Below are 20,059 nucleotides of genomic sequence, written 5' to 3' on the forward strand. Positions count from 1 at the left end.
CAGGTGTGCCTCCAACATCATTAATTAGCATTTTCTAAGGAACATGTATAGAATTCTGCACCCAGGGCTTCCCTGGTGGCGCAGTGGTTGAGAGTCCGCCTGCCGATGCAGGGAACATGGGTTTGTGCCCTGGTCCGGGAAGATCCCACATGCCGCGGAGCGGCTGGGCCTGTGAGCCGTGGCTGCTGAACCTGCACGTCTGGAGCCTGTGCTCCACAACGGGAGAGGCCACAGCAGTGAGAGGCCCGCGTACCACAAAAAAAAAAAAAAAAAAAAGAATTCTGCACCTAGCATTTTGAGAGTATACATTCTTTAAAAACATACAAAGAAATAGATGGAACATGCCTCAACATAATAAAGGCCATAAATGACAAACCTACAGCTAACATCATACTCAATGGTGGAGGCTGAAAGCATTTCCTCTAAGATCAGGAACAAGACAAGGACGCCCATTCTCACCACTTTTATTCAACATAGTTTTGGAAGTCCTAGCCACAGCAATCAGAGAAGAAAAAAAAAATAAAAGGAATCCAGATTGGAAAGGAAGAAGTAAAACAGTCACTGTTTGCAGATGACATGATACTATCCTAAAGATGCCACCAGAAGACTACTAGAACCCATCAATGAACTGGGTAAAGTTGCAGGATACAAAATTAATATACAGAAAACTGATGCATTTCTATACAATGACAACAAACTATCAGAAAGAGAAATTAAGGAAACAATCCCATTTACCATCACATCAAAAAGAATAAAATCCCTAGGAATAAACCTACCTAAGGAGGTAAAAGACTTGTACCTGGAAAACTATAAGATGCTGATGAAAGAAAGTGAAGATGATACAAACATATGGAAAGATACATAGTGTTCTTGGATTGGAAGAATTAATGTGAAAATGACCTTACTACCCAAGGCAATCTACAGATTCAATGCAATCCCTACCAAAATACCAACGGTATTTCTTCACAGAATTAGAACAAAAAATTTTACAATTTGTATGTAAACACAAAAGACCCTGACTAGCCAAAGCAATCTTGAGAAAGAAAAATGGAGCTGGAGGAATCAGGTTCCCTGACTTCAGACTATACTACAAACCTAGAGTAATCAAAACAGTATGGTACTGGCACAAAAAACAGAAATATAAATCTATGGAACAGGATAGAAAGTCCAGAGATAAACCCATGCACCTCTGATTACATAATCTATGACAAAGGAGGCAAGAATATACAATGGAGAAAAGACAGTCTCTTCAATAGGTGGTGCTGGGAAAACTGGACAGCTACATGTAAAAGAATGAAATTAGAACACTCTCTAATATCACATACAAAAATAAACTCAAAATGGATTAAAGACCTAAATGTAAGACTGGATACTATAAAACTCCCAGAAGAAAACATAAGCAGAACACTTTTTGACATAAATTGCAATATTTTTTTGGATCCATCTCCTAAAGCAAATAAAAATTTTTTTATTTAAAAATATATATTTTTTAATTTTTAAAAAAAAGAAAAAAAAGGGACTTCCCTGGTGGTGCAGTGGTTAAGAATCTGCCTGTCAATGCAGGGGACATGGGTTCAATCCCTGGTCCAGGAAGATCCCACATGCTGCAGAGCAACTAAGCCTATGCACCACAACTACTGAGCCTGCACTCTAGAGCCTGTGAGCCACAACTGCTGAGCCTGCACGCCACAACTACTGAAGCCCAGGTGCCCTAGAGCCCATGTGCCACAACTACTGAGCCCGTGTGCTGCAATTACCGAAGCCCGTGCGCGTAGAGCCCACTCCTCTCAACAAGAGAAGCCACTGCAATGAGAAGCCCGTGCACCGCAACAAAGAGTAGCCCCCGCTTGCTGCAACTAGAGAAAGCTTGTGCGCAGCAACAAAGATCCAACACAGCCAAAAACAAAAAGCTTTTGCACAGCAAAGGAAACCACTGACAAAATGAAAAGACAATCTATTGAATGGGAGAAAATATTTGCAAATGATATGACCAATAAGGGATTAATATCCAATATATATAAACAGCTCATACAACTCAACATGAAAAAACAAAACAAAACAAACAACCCAATTAAAAAGTGGGCAGAAGAACTGAATAGCCGTTTTTCCAAAGAGGAAATGCAGATGGCCAGCAGGCACGTGAAAAGATGCTCAACATCGTTAATCATCAGGGAAGTGCAAATCAAAACCACATTCTCACACCTGTCAGAATGGCTATCATCAAAAAAACCCACAAACAACAAATGTTGGTGAGGATGCAGAGAAAAGGGAACCCTTGTATACTGGGTTGGTGGGAAGGTAAATTGGTGCAGCCACTGTGAAAAACATTATGGAGGTTTCTCAAAAAACTGAAAATAGAACTACCATAAGACCCAGCAATTCCACTCCTTGGTATATACCCCCCAAAAACGAAAACACTAATTCGAAAAGATACATGCACCCCAATGTTCGTTGCAGCACTATTTACAATAGCCAAGACATGGAAGCAACCTAAATGTCCATCAACAGATGAATGGATAAAGAAGATGTGGTACATATACTAAGCCATAAAAAAGAATGAAATAATGCCATTTGCAGCAACATGGATGGACCTAGAGATTCATACTAAGTGAAGTAAGTCAGACAAAGACAAATATCATATGATATCCCTTAATTGTGAAATCTAAAACAATGACACAAATGAACTTATTTACAAAACAAAAACAGACCCACAGACATAGAAAACAAATTTATGATTACCGAAGGGGAAGGTTGGGGAGGGAGAAAATAGGAGTTTGGGATTAACATATACACATTACTATATATAAAATAGATAACCAACAAGGACCTACTGTATAGCCTAGTACTCAAAATATACTCAATATTTTGTAATAACCTATAAGGGAAAAGAATCTGAAAAAGGATGTATATATTTGAATCACTTTGCTGTACACCTGAAACTAACACAACATTGTAAATCAACTATACTTCAATAATTTTTTTAAAAAGAAGATACAGTATATACAAAGGAATACTACTCAGCCATAAAAAAGAATGAAAATTTACCATTGCAGCAACATGGATGAACTTAGAGGGCATTACACAAAGTGAAATAAGTCAGACAGAGAAAGACAAATACTGTATAATATCACCAACATGTGGAATCTAAAAAATACAACAAACTAATGAATAAAACAGAAAGAAGCAGACTCACAGAGAACAAACTAGTGGTTACCAGTGGGGAGACGGAAGGGGGAGGGGCAATATAGGGGTAGGAGGAAAAAAGGGGGTTATTTTGGGATTATATGAAATCATGTGTGTGAAACTTTTGAAAACTGTAAAGTATTATAGAATGTAAAGAATGTTTCATTCAATTAAAAAAAAGGAATATGAACAGAGTCCCTCATGAAAGGACAGCCCCTCAAACCTGCACTCTGGACAGATAAAGGACCCAAGTTCACATTATCCTTGAGAAAGGAAACCCTCAGCCAAGAAACTAAAACTAAAATGCTTAGAATTGGTCCGTTCTGTTGGAACCAGGGAGAGCGGATCATAAAACTGTTTTACCAAAAAAAAAAAAAAAAAAAAAAAAAAAAACTGTTTTACCATGCAGGAAACATGCAGGACTCCCACCGAAGATCACTCCCTAGAAGAGTGCTCACAAACAAATGAAAACAAAACAAAACCCAAAACCCTAAAATCAATCATAATAGCTCACAGAGCCAGCAAAAAAATATCTATAACTGAGATCTGAAAGAGACTTCAAAGTAACAACCAGGGAAATTCAGGAAAATAAAATCCCAAACATGAACAGAAGGCAACAAAAAGTAGAATTTCTAGATATGAAAAATATCTGTTAAAATTTTTTAAAAACTTAATAGACAGGTTAAACAGCAGATCAGACATACAGAGAGAGAGAAAAAGTTACCGAATTGAGGATAAATCTGAGGAAGTCACCCAGAACGCATCACGGAGATAAAGAGAGAGAAAATACAAGAACAGAGACACAGAGGATGGATTGAGAAACTCAATATCCACATAATGAAGATTTGGAAGATGAAGGAGGTCAGATTTGGTACAGTTCTCTGAGTCCCAAGTTGGAGAAATTAAATATATCCAGAAAAAGACTTGTATAAGAATATTCATTACAGCTGTATTCATAACAGCCCCAAACTGGAAACAGCCCTAGTGGTATATCTACATGGAATGCTAACCAGCAATAAAAAGGAACTTATTACTGATACATGCAATCTGGATGAATCTCAAATAACATTAGACCGAGTGAAAGAAGCTAGATATAAAAGAGATACTGTATAATTCTATTTATATAAAGTTCTAGAACAGCTAAAACTAATCTATGGTAGAAAAAAATATGAACAATAGTAGCCTCTGGGAGAGGTGGGTGCAGGGAAGAGACATTTAAGCTGAGCACTGAATGACAAAAAAAGCCAGATATGACAAATTCTACGGAAGAGCATTTCAGGCATGAAGGAACTTTCTGGAACTGTGGTAAAGTTTCATGTCTTGATGGAGGTTTGGGTTACACAAGTGTATGCAATTGTCAAAATTCAGGGATATTTCTGATTTTTCTCCTGTTGGACCAACTAAAGACTTAATGACTGCTGGTTCATTCATTGTCTATCTTTCCCACTAGAATGTAAACCTCATGAAAATAGGGACCTTAACTGGCTTCTTCATTTATATATAAATATCTCCAGCATGTATAGGGACCTTAACTGGTTTCTTCATTTATATATAAATATCTCCAGCAAGTAGCACAGAACTGATAACAATAAATATTTATTGAATGAATAAAACTCAATTCAAGGTATTATATGTTAACATTTTATGATAAATATTTCTTTTTTAAAATAAATAAATAAATAAGTGTATTTATTTATTTATTTACTTTTGGCTGCATTGGGTCTTCGTTGCTGCGCGCGGGCTTTCTCTAGTTGCGGCGAGCGGGGGCTACTCTTCATTGTGGTGTACAGGTTTCTCATTGCAGTGGCTTCTCTTGTTGCGGAGCACAGGCTCTAGGCACGTGGGCTTCAGTAGTTGTGGCTTGCAGGCTCAATAGTTGTGGCTCGCAGGCTCTAGAGCACAGGCTCAGTAGTTGTGGCACATGGGCTTAGTTGCTCCGTGGCATGTGAGATCTTCCCGGACCAGGGCTCAAACCCGTATCCCCTGCATTGGCAGGCGGATTCTTAACCACTGCACCACCAGGGAAGTCCTATGATAAATACTTCTAATTCAATTATCAAAATTACAAAAATCCGTTTATTCACGTGAAACAAAATTTTTTTCCCCTTATTGAGCCTTCATACTATAAAGAAGCAGTATGGTTCAATACTAGGTTAGGAGTGAGAAAAATCAAATCTTGTGTTATAGACTGAATGTTTGTGTCCCTCTGAAATTCATGTGGAAATCACAACCCTAAATTTTTGGTATTAGAAAGTGGGGCCTTTGGAAGGTAATTAGGATCAGATGAGGTCCAAAGGGTGGCACCCTCGTGACTGGGATTAGTGCCCTTAAAAAGTCACGAGAGACCTTGCTTCTCTCTGACCTCTGCCATAAAAGGATACAATAAGATGTTGTTGGCAGTCTGCAGCCCAGAAGAGAACTCTCATCAGGACTCAACCATGCTGGCAATCTGATCTCAGACTTCTAGCCTCCAGAACTGTGAGAACTGCTGTCTATAAACCACCCAGTCTGTGGTATTCTATTACAGCAGCCCAAACGGACTAAAACACCCGCTAAGGACTTGCCTGGGGATCCAAAGCTTTCAGTGCTTCACTATCTTCAGTGACTGAAAGGATCTGCCATTCTTTTAAAAAAAAAATTGTGTAAAACAACAACTTCAAACCGATAACAATGGTTACCTAAGATTAGTAGGGTTATAAATAGTTTTGATTTTTCAAATTCTATACGAGTATGTATATATTCATAATTAGAAAAAAATAAGTTTTTTTAGTGGTGCTTTTTAGAGATAGGCAAAGTAAATACCCCACTTAACATTTAAGACATATGATTATATTCTTGAAATAAATCTCATTTTAATGAATTAAACAAATATGTTAAAATGTTTAGAGAATAGCATAAAGTAGAGGATAACAACATGAGCCTTAGAGTCAAATATCCTGAGTTCAAATCCAGCCTCTGCCAATTGTTAGCTATATAAACTTGGGCAAATTACTGAACTTCTCTAAGCCTCAGTTTCCTCCTCAGTAAAATGGGAAGGATAGTACCTACCATGTAGGATTATTGTGAGACTTAAGTAAGATGATCAAAATACTCAGCATATTGGATAGCACATTAGGGTTCAATAAATGTTAGCTATGACTACTACTGAGGTTCTATAAACCACAGAACTATTAAAGGAAAACAAAGAATCATAGAGTTAAAATTTAGAAGCCAAATTCAGCTCTCACACAATTCAAGATTTCTTTCCACGGTAATCCTGACAGATCATGACCTTATCTCTACCTGAATACATCCAAGAACAGAGTTCATCACCTTAAGAGGCAGTTTTTGTTGAAAAGTCCTTGCATTCTGTAAAAGTTCCCTACATAGAAACTGCTCTCTTTGATGTTCAGTCTGGCCTCTGAAATGACAAGTGTTTACTCCCTCCTTAGAGTTTGTGAAATATGTGAAGATAGCTCTTATGACTCCCCTTAGTACATTTTACTTAACCCAATCAGCTTCCTGTGACCTAGTTTAAAGACCACTTGCCATTATGGCCAGATCTTTCTGAATGGCTCCAAGCTTGTCAAGGTATCTCTTAAATGTGGCACCCAGGTCTGTATTCAAAACTTGAGACATGTTCTAACTGATGTGGACTACATTGGTACTATTACTTCCCAGGGTCTGGACCCTATATTTTATTAATGATGGATGAAATGATAGGTTTTTGAATAGCAGAATCACACTGACGACCCTCATAGAGTTTGCGGTAAATTAAAATTCACTGAAATCATATTGAGTTCCCCATTTTATATACTTGTAATTTATACTTTGCAGTTAAATCCAAAATTTTACATTTCTTTCTTCTAAATTTCCTCTTGTCTGTTTCAGCCAAACATTTTACCCTTTGAAACCAATTTTCATCTTGATTGTGCCTTCCCTCCCAACTTAAACATGTTTTTGTATAGAAAAGTGAATTTCTGTCTTCAAAGAAAGTAACAGCATCTAACATGTGTTTTTATTAATTCATTTTTCAAATTTATTTTTGTATTTCAAATTATCTCCATGTTTAATAACACTAAAATGAGGTTACGTTACAGTAGAAAAGTTGAAAAAACAAAGTATTATTGATTTGCTTCCATTGAGAAGGGCTCCCTCAGATCTAGAATTCCCAGGCTATCAGGTTCCTACTTATTCTTTATCATGTGTGGCCTGAGAAAAAGAAAGGCCTCACAGGGAAACTGAAGGAGCAAGTGGGGTACCTCCATATGAGGGAACTGTTGGCAACATTCAAAAAACTTACTAATTTATTTTTATATGGAGAGATTTTGTGTGGGTTTTTTCCCAGCCAAGGGGTTCATTCAGCAAACATGTAAGTAGCACTTTCAATAAACCAGACATTGTGTTAGACTTTGGGTAAAAAGAGTTAAATGGCACAAGCTGCTTTCAAAAATGCAGGATTCAGAAAAGGAAAAATGCATGTATTGAACAAGCTGCAATTTGGTGAGGAAACACCAACAACAGAAGCACACACGAGTACAGGGATGGCAAAGAGGAAAGAGTAAGGGGATTATTAAGAGAAACACTCGCTGAGAGGGATGAACACTGAGACTGGTACTGGTGTTAAAAAATGAGCAAACATTCTCCAGGTGCGCAAGGCAGAGGGAATAGCACGTGCAAGGACACAAAAGGCACGAAGCATCGTGGTACTCGTGAAAGAGTACAAGCAAATTTAACACATACTGTAAGTGCAAAATACCAAATTTTGAAGAATTACTCTTTAAAAAAAGTAAAAAATATCTTACTGATAATTTCTATATTGATATTTTAAGGTGACCTTTTTTTATTGTAGTAAAACATACATAACACAAAATTTACCATTTTAATCACTTTTAAGTGTAACATTCAGTAGCATAACTGCATTCACAAGGTTGTGCAACTATCACCACTATCCATTTCTAGAACTACTTCATCATCCCAAACAAACTCTGTACCCATTAAACAATAACTTTCCATTCCTCCCTCCCCCAACTCTTGGTAGCCACTATTATACTTTCTATCTCTATTAATTCCATATTGATTTTTTATATCTTTTTTTTTTTTTTTTTTTTTTTTGCCGTGCCACGTGGCTTGCAGGATCTTAATTCCCTGACCAGGGATCAAACCTGTGCCCCCTGCACTGGAAGCGCAGAGTCCTAACCACTGGACTGTCAGGGAATTCCCGATTTTTTACATCTTATGTTGAAATAATATTTTGGATATACTGGGTTAAATAAAACCGGTTAAAATTAAGTTCACCTGTTTCTTTTTATACTTTTAATGTGGCTACTAGAAAGCTTTAAATGATTTATGGGGCTCACATTATATTTCTACTGGCTAGCACTGTGCTAGAGCACAACGTGCAAGTAAGGAAACAGAGAGGGATGATGCGAGAAGGAGTAGATACAGGTCAAGTTGTGAGGAGCCTTCTATTACCCTGAAAGATAAAACCTTATAGGTAATGGAGAGCCAATAACAGACTTATAAGGGAAGTGACAAGTTCAGGCTCCTATTTCAAAGAACACCATGGTGGCAGTGTGGGTGCTGGACTGCAGGCGGGCAAGGCGAGAGGCAAGGAGACCTGTTAGAAGACTCACAATAGCACGGCCAAGAGGGAAAGAAGATCCAAATCAGGGCAGAAGAAGGCAGAATGGAAAAGAATAGCTCTTAACAGAATGGCGGCATTGGAATCACCTGGATTAGTAAACAAGTCACAACTTTTACAACTTAAAATTTTGAAAGTTTGATGAATATAAAATCAATAGCTTTCCATACCCATTATAACGGTATGAAGAAAATCCCATAGCAATATAAGCTGTTTTAAAACTATAAGCCACATGTTTTTTGTTTTATTTATTTAGTTAGTTAGTTGCTCCAGGTCTTACTTGCAGCACGCAGGGTCCTTAGTTGCAGCTCGAGCGCTTCTTAGTTGCAAACTCTTAGTTGCAGCATGCATGTGGGATCTAGTTCCCTGAACAGGAATCGAAACCAGGCCCCCTGCGTTGGGAGCACAGAGTCGTAACCACTGTGCCATGAGGGAAGTCCCACAAGCCACATGTATTTAAACAACAACCACATGTACACGAACAAACCTAGGTGTAAACTCAACAAGAAATGTTCAAGATCAATATGAAGAAAAACAGAAAGCTTTACTGAAGATATAGAAAAAGACTTGAAGAGCACAGATATATTATAGCAGCTGTCACTTACAGAGCACATATAATGTGCCAGGCTCTTTACATGCATACTCATGTATACTCATATATACATGACTCATTTAATCTTTCCAACAACTCTCTACAGAAGGTACGATAATTACCCTATTTTTCTTTAATAAACAAGAGATTGTTTTACTCAAATACTCAAAATAATGTAGTAAATTAAATGCAAACTTAATTTTTAAAAAAGTTTTAAAAAATGAACTGACAGCAGAAGCAAGAACTACAATCCTGCAGCCTGTGGAACACAAACCACATCACAGAAAGATAGACAAGCTGAAAAGGCAGAGGGCTATGCACCAGATGAAGGAATAAGATAAAACCCCAGATAAACAACTAAATGAAGTGGAGATAGGCAACCCTCCAGAAAAAGAATTCAGAATAATGATAGTGAAGATGATCCAGGACCTCGGAAAAAGTATGGAGGCAAAGATCGAGAAGATGCAAGAAATGTTTAACAAAGACCTAGAAGAATTAAAGAACAAACAACTAGAAGAATTAAAGAACGAACAAACAGAGATGAACAATATAATAACTGAAATGAAAACTACACTAGAAGGAATCAATAGCAGAATAACTGAGGCAGAAGAACAGATAAGTGACCTGGAAGAGAGAATGGTGGAATTCACCGCCACAGAACAGAATAAAGAAAAAAGAATGAAAATAAATTAAGACAGCCTAAGGAACCTCTGGGACAACATCAAATGCAACAACATTCGCATTACAGGGGTCCCAGAAGGAGAAGAGAGAGAGACAGGACCTGAGAAAATATTTGAAGAGATTATAGTCAAAAAGTTCCCTAACTTGGGAAAAGAAATAGCCACCCAAGTCCAGGAAGTGCAGAGAGTCCCAGGCAGGATACACCCAAGGAGAAACATGCTGAGACACATAGTAATCAAACTGACAAAAATTAAACACAAAGAAAAATTATTGAAAGCAGCAAGGGAAAAACGACAAATAACATACAAGGGAACTCGCACAAGGTTAACAGCTGATTTCTCAGCAGACACTCTACAAGCCAGAAGGGAGTGGCATGATATATTTAAAGTGATGAAAGGGAAGAACCTACAACCAAGATTACTCTACCCAGCAAGGGATCTCATTCAGATTTGACAGAAATCAAAAGCTTTACAGACAAGCAAAATCTAAGAGAATTCAACACCACAAAACCAGCACTACAACAAATGCTAAAGGAACTTCTCTAAGTGGGAAACACAACAGAAGAAAAGGACCTAAAAAACAAACCCATAACAATTAAGAAAATGGTCATAGGAACATACATATCAATAATTACCTTAAAAGTGAATGGATTAAGTGCTCCAACCAAAAGACACAGGCTTGCTGAATGGATACAAAAACAAGACCCATATATATGTTGTCTACAAGAGACCCACTTAAGACCTGGAGACACATACACACTGAAAGTGAGGGGATGGGAAAAGATATTACATGCAAATGAAATCAAAAGAAAGCTGGAGTAGCAATACTCATATCAGATAAAATAGACTTTAAAATAAAGAATGTTAAAAGAGACAAGGAAGGACACTATATAATGATCAAGGGATCAATCCAAGAAGAAGATATAACAATTAAAAATCTATATGCACCCAACATAGGAGCACCTCTATACATAAGGCAACTGCTAACAGCTATAAAAGAGGAAATTGACAGTAACACAATAATAGTGGGGGACTTTAACACCTCACTTACACCAATGGACAGATCATCCAAACAGAAAATTAATAAGGAAACACAAGCTTTAAATGACACAATAGACCAGATAGATTTAATTGATAGTTATAGCACATTCCACCCAAAAAGAGAGGATTACACTTTCTTCTCAAGTGTGCACGGAACATTCTCCAGGACAGATCACATCTTGGGTCACAAATCAAGCCTCAGTAAATTTAACAAAATTGAAATCATATCAAGCATCTTTTCTGACCACAACACTATGAGATTAGAAATCAATTACAGGGGAAAAAACTGTAAAAAACACAACACATGGAGGCTAAACAATACGTTACTAAATAACCAAGAGATCACTGAAGAAATCAAAGAGGAAATCAAAAAATACCTAGAGACAAATGACAATGAAAACACGATGATCCACAACCTATGGGATGCAGCAAAAGCAGTTCTAAGAGAGAAGTTTATATCAATACAAGCCTACCTCAAGAAACAAGAAATATCTAAAATAAACAATCTAACCTTACACCTAAAGGAACTAGAGAAAGAAGAACAAACAAAACCCAAAGTTAGCAGAAGGAAAGAAATCATAAAGATCAGAGCAGAAATAAATGAAATAGAAACAAAGAAAACAATAGCAAAGATCAATAAAACTAAAAGCTGGTTCTCTGAGAAGATAAACAAAATTGATAAACCATTAGCCAGACTCATCAAGAAAAAGAGGGAGAGGACTCAAATCAAGAAAATTAGAAATGAAAAAGGAGAAGTTACAACAGACACCGCAGAAATACAAAGCATCCTAAGAGACTACTACAAGCAACTCTATGCCAATAAAATGGACAATCTGGAAGAAATGGACAAATTCTTAGAAAGGTATAACCTTCCAAGACTGAACCAGGAAGGAATACAAAATATGAACAGACCAATCACAAGTCATGAAATTGAAACTGTGATTTAAAATCTTCCAACAAACAAAAGTTCAGGACCAGATGGCTTCACAGGTGAATTCTATCAAACATTCAGAGAAGAGCTAACACCCATCCTTCTCAAACTATTCCAAAAAATTGCAGAGGAAGGAACACTCCCAAACTCATTCTATGAGGCCACCATCACCCTGATACCAAAACCAGACAAAGATAGTAGAGAAAAAGACAATTACAGACCAATATCACTGATTAATATATATGCAAAAATCCTCAACAAAATACTAGCAAACTGAAGCCAACAACACATTAAAAGGATCATACACCACGATCAAGTGGGATTTATCCCAGGGATGCAAGGATTCTTCAATACACGCAAATCAATCCACGTGATACAGCATATTAACAAACTGAAGAAGAAAAACCATATGATCATCTCAATAGATGCAGAAAAAGCTTTTGACAAAATTCAACACAACTTATGATAAAAACTCTCCAGAAAGTGGGCATACAGGGAATCTACCTCAACATAATAAAGGCCATATACGACAAACCCACAGCAAACATCATTCTCAATGGTGAAAAACTGAAAGCATTTCCTCTAAGATCAGGAACAAGACAAGGATGTCCACTCTCACCACTATTATTCAACATAGTTTTGGAAGTCCTAGGCCTGGCAATCAGAGAAGAAAACGAAATAAAAGGAATACAAATTGGAAAAGAAGAAGTAAATCTGTCACTGTTGGCAGATGACATGATACTATACACAGAGAATCCTAAAGATGCCACCAGAAAACTACTAGAGCTAATCAATGAATTTGGTAAAGTTGCAGGATACAAAATTAATGCACAGAAATCTCTTGCATTCCTATACACTAATGATGAAAAATCTAAAAGAGAAATTAAGGAAACATTCCCATTTACCATTGTAACAAAAAGAATAAAATACCTAGGAATAAATCTACCTAGGGAGACAAAAGACCTGTATGCAGAAAACTATAAGACACTGATGAAAGAAATTAAAGATGATACCAACAGATGGAGAGAGATACCATGTTCTTGGATTGGAAGAATCAATATTGGGAAAATGACTATACTACCCAAAGCAATCTACAGATTCAATGCAATCCTTATCAAATTACCAACGGCATTTTTACAGAACTAGAACAAGAAATCTTAAAATTTTTATTTATTTATTTTTTTTGTGGTATGCGGGCCTCTCACTGTTGTGGCCTCTCCCATTGCAGAGCACAGGCTCCGGACGTGCAGGCTCAGCGGCCATGGCTCACGGGCCCAGCCACTCTGCGGCATGTGGGATCTTCCCAGACCGGGGCACAAACCCATATCCCCTGCATCAGCAGGTGGACTCCCAACCACTGTGCCACCAGGGAAGCCAAAAAATCTTAAAATTTGTATGGAGAAACAAAAGACCCCAAATAGCCAAAGCAGTCTTGAGGGAAAAAAACAGAGCTGGAGGAATCAGACTCCCTGACTTCAGACTATACTACAAAGCCACAGTAATCAAGACAATATGGTACTGGCACAAAAAGAGAAATACAGATCAATGGAACAGGATAGAAGGCCCAGAGAAAAACCCACACACCTATGGTCAACGAATCTATGACAAAGGAAGCAAGGATATACACTGGAGAAAAGACAGTCTCTTCAATAAGGGGTGCTGGGAAAACTGGACAGCACATGTAAAAGAATGAAATTAGAACACTCCCTAACACCGTACACAAAAATAAACTCAAAATGGGTTAGAGACCTAAATGTTAGATGGGACACTATAAAACTCTTAGAGGAAAACATAGGAAGAACACTCTTTGACATAAATCCCAGCAAGATCTTTTCTGATCCCCCTCCTAGAGTAATGGAAATAAAAACAAAAAAACAAAGAAACAAAAAAATGAATTGACCATCAAAAAAGTGAAAAAACCCATGGGATGGGAGAAAATATTTGCTAGTCATAGATCTCATAAGGGCATGTATCTGGACTATATAAAAAACTCTTATGGGACTTCTCTGTTGGCGCAATGGTTAAGAATCTGTCTGTCAACGCAGGGACACGAGTTCAATCCCTGGTCCAGAAAGATCCCACATGCCATGCCATGGGACAACTAAGCCCATGTGCCACAACTACTGAGCCTGCGCTCTAGAGCTCACATGCCGCTACTACTGAGCCCACGTGCTGCAACTACTGAGCTACATGCTGCAACTATTGAAGCCTATACGCCTAGAGCCCATGCTCTGCAACAAGAGAAGCCACCGCAATGAGAAGCCCGCGCACCACAACAGAGAGTAGCCCTTGCTCACTGCAACTAGAGAAAGCCCATGGGCAGCAAAGAAGAGCCAACACAGACCCCCCAAATTTTTTTAATAAAATAAATTTTAAAAACTCATAACTCAATAATAAAAAGACAAAGAAACCAATTTAAAACAGGCAAGAATCTGAATAGACATTTCTTCAAAGAAGATATACAAATGGCCAATAAGCACATGAAAAGATGCTCAACATCATTAGGTATTAGGGAAATGCAAATCAAAAGCACAATGAGATACTACTTCACACCCATGAGGATGGCTCTAATTAAAAAGACAGCTAATAAGTACTGGCAATAATATGGAGAAATTAGAACTCTCATACATTGCTGATGTTGACAGAAAATAGTACAGCTGCTTTGGAAAATAATCTGGGAGTTCCTCAAATGATTAAACATAGAGTTGCCATGTGACCTAGCAATTCCACTCCTAAGTATATATCCAAGAGGAATGAAAGCACATGTCCACCCAATAGTTCATAGCAGCATTATTCATAATAGCCAAAAAATGGAAACAAACCAAATGTCCATCAGCTCATGAATGGATAAATAAAATACAGCATATCCATAATGTTATGGGTTGAATTGTGTTCCCCCAAAAGATATGCTAAAAGTCCTCACCCCCATTACCTACAAATGTGACTTTATTTGGAAAAGGCCTTTGCATACCTAATTAAGTTAAAATGAGGTCCTGCTGGAGTAGAGTGGGCCCCTAATTCAATATAACTGGTGTCCTACATGAAGGGGAGAAGAGACGCAGAGACAGACTTGCACAGAGAGAATTACGATGTGAAGATAGACACTCTGGGATGAAGGCCATGTGAAGAAAACAGAGGCAGAAGTTGTAGTTACACAGTTGCAGCCAAGGAATGCCAAAGAATGCCAAGGATTGCTGGCAACCACCAGAAGCTAGAAAGAGGCAAGAAAGGATCCTCCCCTAGAGCCCTCAGAGAGAGCACAGTCCTGCTGACCCCTTGATTTTGGACTTTATAGCCTCCAGGGCTGTGAGAGAATACATTTGTTATTTTAAGCCACCCAGTTTGCGTTACTTCAATACCATATCCCTAGGAAACAAATACACCATATGATACAATTTTATTCACCAATAAAAAGGAATGAGTACTGACACATGCTACAACATGGGTGAACCTTGAAAACATTATGCTAAGTGAAAGAAGCCAATCACAAAATACCACAAATTGTATGATTCCATTTATACAAAATATTTAGATCTATAAAGGCAGAAAGATTAGTGGCTCTCTAGGGCTAGGGTGTTGGGGAATGGGAAGGGGAGTGACTGCTAATAGGTATGGGATTCTTTGGGGGATGATAAAAATGTTCTAAAATTAGGTTGTAGTGGCTGCATAATTGTGAATATACTAAAAATCATTGAATTGTACACTTTAAACAACAAATTATGTGAATTACATCTCAATAAAGCCACTTTAAAAAAAAACTACTTGAGGACTTCCCTGGTGGCGCAGTGGTTAAGAATCCACCTGCCAGTGCAGGGGACACGGGTTTGATCCCTGGTCCAGGAAGATCCCATGTGCCGCGGAGCAATTAAGCCCATGCATCACAACTACTGAGCCTGCACTCTAGAGCCTGTGAGCCACAACTACTGAGCCCGTGTGCCACAACTACCGAGCCTGCGTGCCATAACTACTGAAGTCCCCGTGCCTAGAGCCCGTGCTCCACAACAAGAGAAGCCACCGCAATGAGAAGCCCATGCACCGCAACGAAGAGTAGCCCCTGCTCGCCACAACTAGAGAAAGCCCACACACGGCAACAAAGACCCAATGCAGCCAAAACAAAACAATACAAAAACAAAAACAAAAACAAAAAAACTACTTGACAAGCTGATTCTAAAATTAATCTGGAAAATAAATTGTAAGACTACCACCAAAACACTGATTAAATAATGAGTATGTGAGCTGATAAAGTATATGACGTCTAATAAAATAACAATAAAAATAATCATGAGGACTATTTATACTACTAGATATCAAAGTATAATATATATTTGATATAGAATGTTATGGTATTGGTCCAGCAAAATAGAAAATTAGGACATAGAACAGAAGAGAGTCCAGAAACAGACACCAGAAACAGACACTATGTGGGTGAGAAATTAGTACATGATAAATGCGTCATTTTAGATTAGTGGGTCAAGAATGGACTGACATTCAGAGTGACATTGCTTGGAAAGAGTAAGGCACACACCATTTTCTCTCTCTCTCTCTCTCTCTCTCTCTCTCTCTCACACACACACACACACACACACACACATACACACACTCAAACACACACACACAGGAATTAGAGAAAAACTCTACCATATAACAACTTACAGGAGAAAACATACTCATAAGAGAAAACTCTGCTTCAAGGTAGAACAGGGTTTTTCAACCTCAGCACTACTGACATTTTAGGCCAGAAAAATTCTTTGTTATAGGGGCTTTTCTGTGCATTGTAGGATGTTTAACATCATCCCTGGCTTCTACCCACTAGATGACAACCAAAAAATGTCTCGTGACATTGCCAAGTTGCTGCTAGAAAGCAAAATAGCTCCCATTTGAGAACCACTGGGATAAGGAATGAAAGCCACAAAATACAAAATACACATAGTAAAAGACTGATACATTTAAACATAAAATTTACAACTTTTGTTCTACAAAGATGCTCTATGGTTAAAAGGTAAGTAACAACTTTAAAATGCAGTATGTTGGGAATAAATATTTCAAACATATATGAATGATAAAAGATTAATATCCTGAATATATAAAACAATACCATAAAAAAACACTACCATATATAAAAGATAACCCAATAGAAATGAGACATTTCTCAAAAGAGGTAATACAAACAGCCAACAATCATGAAGAGATGCTCAATCTCACCAATGACTAGGGAAATACAAATTAAAACACCAAATTAGAGTCATTTTCCACCCATCAGGTTGGCAAAAGTAAAAAAGATTGATAGCATCAAATGTTTAAAAGAGCTGGGGAAATAGGTATGATTATACACTGTTGGGCAGTTTGGCATTAAACATCCACACCCTCCTACCCACTAATTCCACCTGCAGGTTTCTATCCTTGACAAACGCTCACACAAGCACACAGACGCAGGTGTAAGGATATTCTCTGCGACACTGTGCCTAATGGTGAAAAACTGTAAGCAACCTATGGTATCTCACATACAATGGGATCTTAACACACTCTGAAATTTACAGAGCAGGTAGAACGAATACGCTAGATGTCTACATATTGACAAAGAAAAAGTTGCAAGACCCATTTTTAAGCATAAAAAGTCTAGTTGTTGAATTGGTACAATATGCCAGATTTGTAAAAGTTTAACACAAAACCTTCCATATTTATATGTACAAACACATATCAATAAATGTAAAGACAAAGAAATAGAAAAAACACCCCAAACTGATAACAGTTTTTACCTGGGGTCAAGAGATTAAAGAAGAAAAGATGGAGATGTAAAGAGATAGGTCAAAGAGGATCTATTTTAAATTTTTGATATGATTGTATGCATGGACTACAACCAAAATAAATACAGAATAAATACATTTTTTAAAACAAACTCAACTTGACCAAAATTTATAATTCCTTCCCCCTCTTAAACCTCTTTTCTCTCGTACCTCGTAACTTCGATATTAACAAAACCTTTCAGTACTGTTCCTTCTACCCTTGCAATGAAACTAAAAAAATACGGTATAGTGTTTTCAAGGAATGGGTATCTAAGAGAGTTTGCGTCCATTAATACATTAAAAGGTTATAAAGGTTTGGGTTTCGTTTATACTTAAACGAGCAGATATCAATTTTGTAATAAATAATCATTAACGTTCTGGTTCTGATCTATTCCAGGGATGCGAAAAGGGAAGGAGGTGGCTCCCAGCAAGGCCCGGAGCAGCGGGTGTGGTCTGGGAGGAAAGAGGTGGTAACAATGGGGGCGGGGGACGAATGGAGGGGACCAAACTGTTAACTGTGGACGCGTGCAACACGCAGCGCCCAAGCAGTTGCCAGGTGCTGCGAGCGGTGCCTCCGTTTTAGCTAACTGGGTCAAGAAGCCACGAAGGCGAGGGGCGGGTGGTGGTGGGATGAATTGGGAGACCGGGATTGACATATATGCGCTAATATGTATAAAATGGATAACATAAGAACCTGCTGAATAAAAAATAAATTAAATTAAATTAAAAAAAAGAAACCACGAAGGTTTGGTATGTACTCCTATAGAGAGCAAAAGGGGGTCCGAGGAGGCGCCCAGGGAAGGGCGTGGGAGGCCGCGGACCGAGGTGACAGCCCTCGGAGCGCACCTGGGTGCTGAACCGCCCCCGCCACGGGCGAGCGGGGCGGGGAGAGGGGCAGGGCCAAGTCGCTTGGGGAAAACGAGGTCCCCGCAAGCAGTCGCCCCCGCACACGGTGACATCGCCAGCTTCCTGAGCCCTCTCCTCAATCCGCGCTGGAAACCCCCTCCGCCACTCGCACAAGTCTGGAGAAGAGCCTCGCCCGCCCCTGATCCTCGCTTACCTGCGGCCCTGGACCCCACCGGGAACACCTGCGGCGCCTCACATTGAAGACCTGGAACCTCTGTGGCCACCTGCGCGCACCCACCCGGATCCACTAGGACCGAAACCACTTCCGGTCCTGTGACGGGCTGAAGGGACAGCCCCAGTCAGGGTATACAAATGGACGACGCCATCTTGTACGGAAGCAGTTGGGGGCAGGTGGGGCCTCCCGAGTTTCTCCACTGCTGAACAAAAGATTTGTTAAAATTGGAAAACCTTAACATCTTTTCAGATAAGTGGTGTTTTTGTTTTTGTTTCCAGGTGATATTTTTGTTTGTTTTGGTTTTAAAGAAAGAAGCCTCTGGAACCCTTACAAATGCAATCTGGGACATCTAACTGTCCTTACTAATTAGCTCCAGTAGTGTTTCTCCACTGCATAGATATTCTTAACTGTTAAATGATGAAGGTAAATAGAAGAGACACTTGTTTAAATAATGTATTCCTCATTAGCAGCACATTTTATACTATAGCCATTATAATAATTTATGCCATCTTTTATAACAATAACCACAATACCTTCCATTTATATTTAAAAACTTTCATTCACCCAGTCTATCAGCAACTGTTATTTGTGAGGCAGCTAATGTGTGCTATGTGCTGTTGCTTTGTCACAGAATGTGTAAAATAGGAGAAATGAGACGTGCATAAACAATATAAGGGATAATAATAGCTGCCATTTGATGACTGTGATCACAGTGTGCTAGGAACTTTGCAAAATGTTTTACATATTTTGTCTCATTTAATATTCATAACCTCATGAGACAGTAGTATTATCAGTACCTCATCACCAACCCATCTGAAGAATGTCCACGAGCTGATCACTCACACCCACAACCCCTTTCCCACACCCTGTCTTTAAAAACCTTTCCCTGAAAGCCATCAGGAAGTTCAGATCTTTTGAGCCCTAGCTGCCTGGACCCTTGCTTGGTGTCTTGAAATAAATGCTGCACTTTCCTACACCACAATCCAGTGTCAGGAGATTGGCTTTACTATGCGCAGGTGAGCGGACCCAAGTATGGTTGGGTAACAAATGTAGTGATTACTCTTAGTGGAGTAGTGACTCTGGAAGAGAACATGGGGAGGTTCTTGAAGTGCTAATAATGTTCTGTTTCTTAATCTGAGTGCTGG

At 38.6% G+C, this 20,059-nt stretch overlaps 1 protein-coding gene across 1 annotated transcript in view; it reads right to left on the reverse strand.

Moving 5' to 3' along the window:
• Nucleotides 1–18,942, reverse strand: part of EXD2 (exonuclease 3'-5' domain containing 2) — a 59,708-nt gene extending 40,766 nt beyond the window's left edge. The window contains exon 1 of the mRNA XM_082649505.1: nt 18,894–18,942. The gene's annotated coding sequence lies outside the window, so the exon portion shown is untranslated. The remainder of the gene's footprint in view (nt 1–18,893) is intronic.
• Between the last annotated feature and the right edge of the window lie 1,117 nt (nt 18,943–20,059).

The sequence above is a fragment of the Grampus griseus genome (genome assembly GCF_964374135.1).
Source record: "Grampus griseus genome assembly, chromosome: 2".
NCBI lineage: Eukaryota > Metazoa > Chordata > Mammalia > Artiodactyla > Delphinidae > Grampus > Grampus griseus.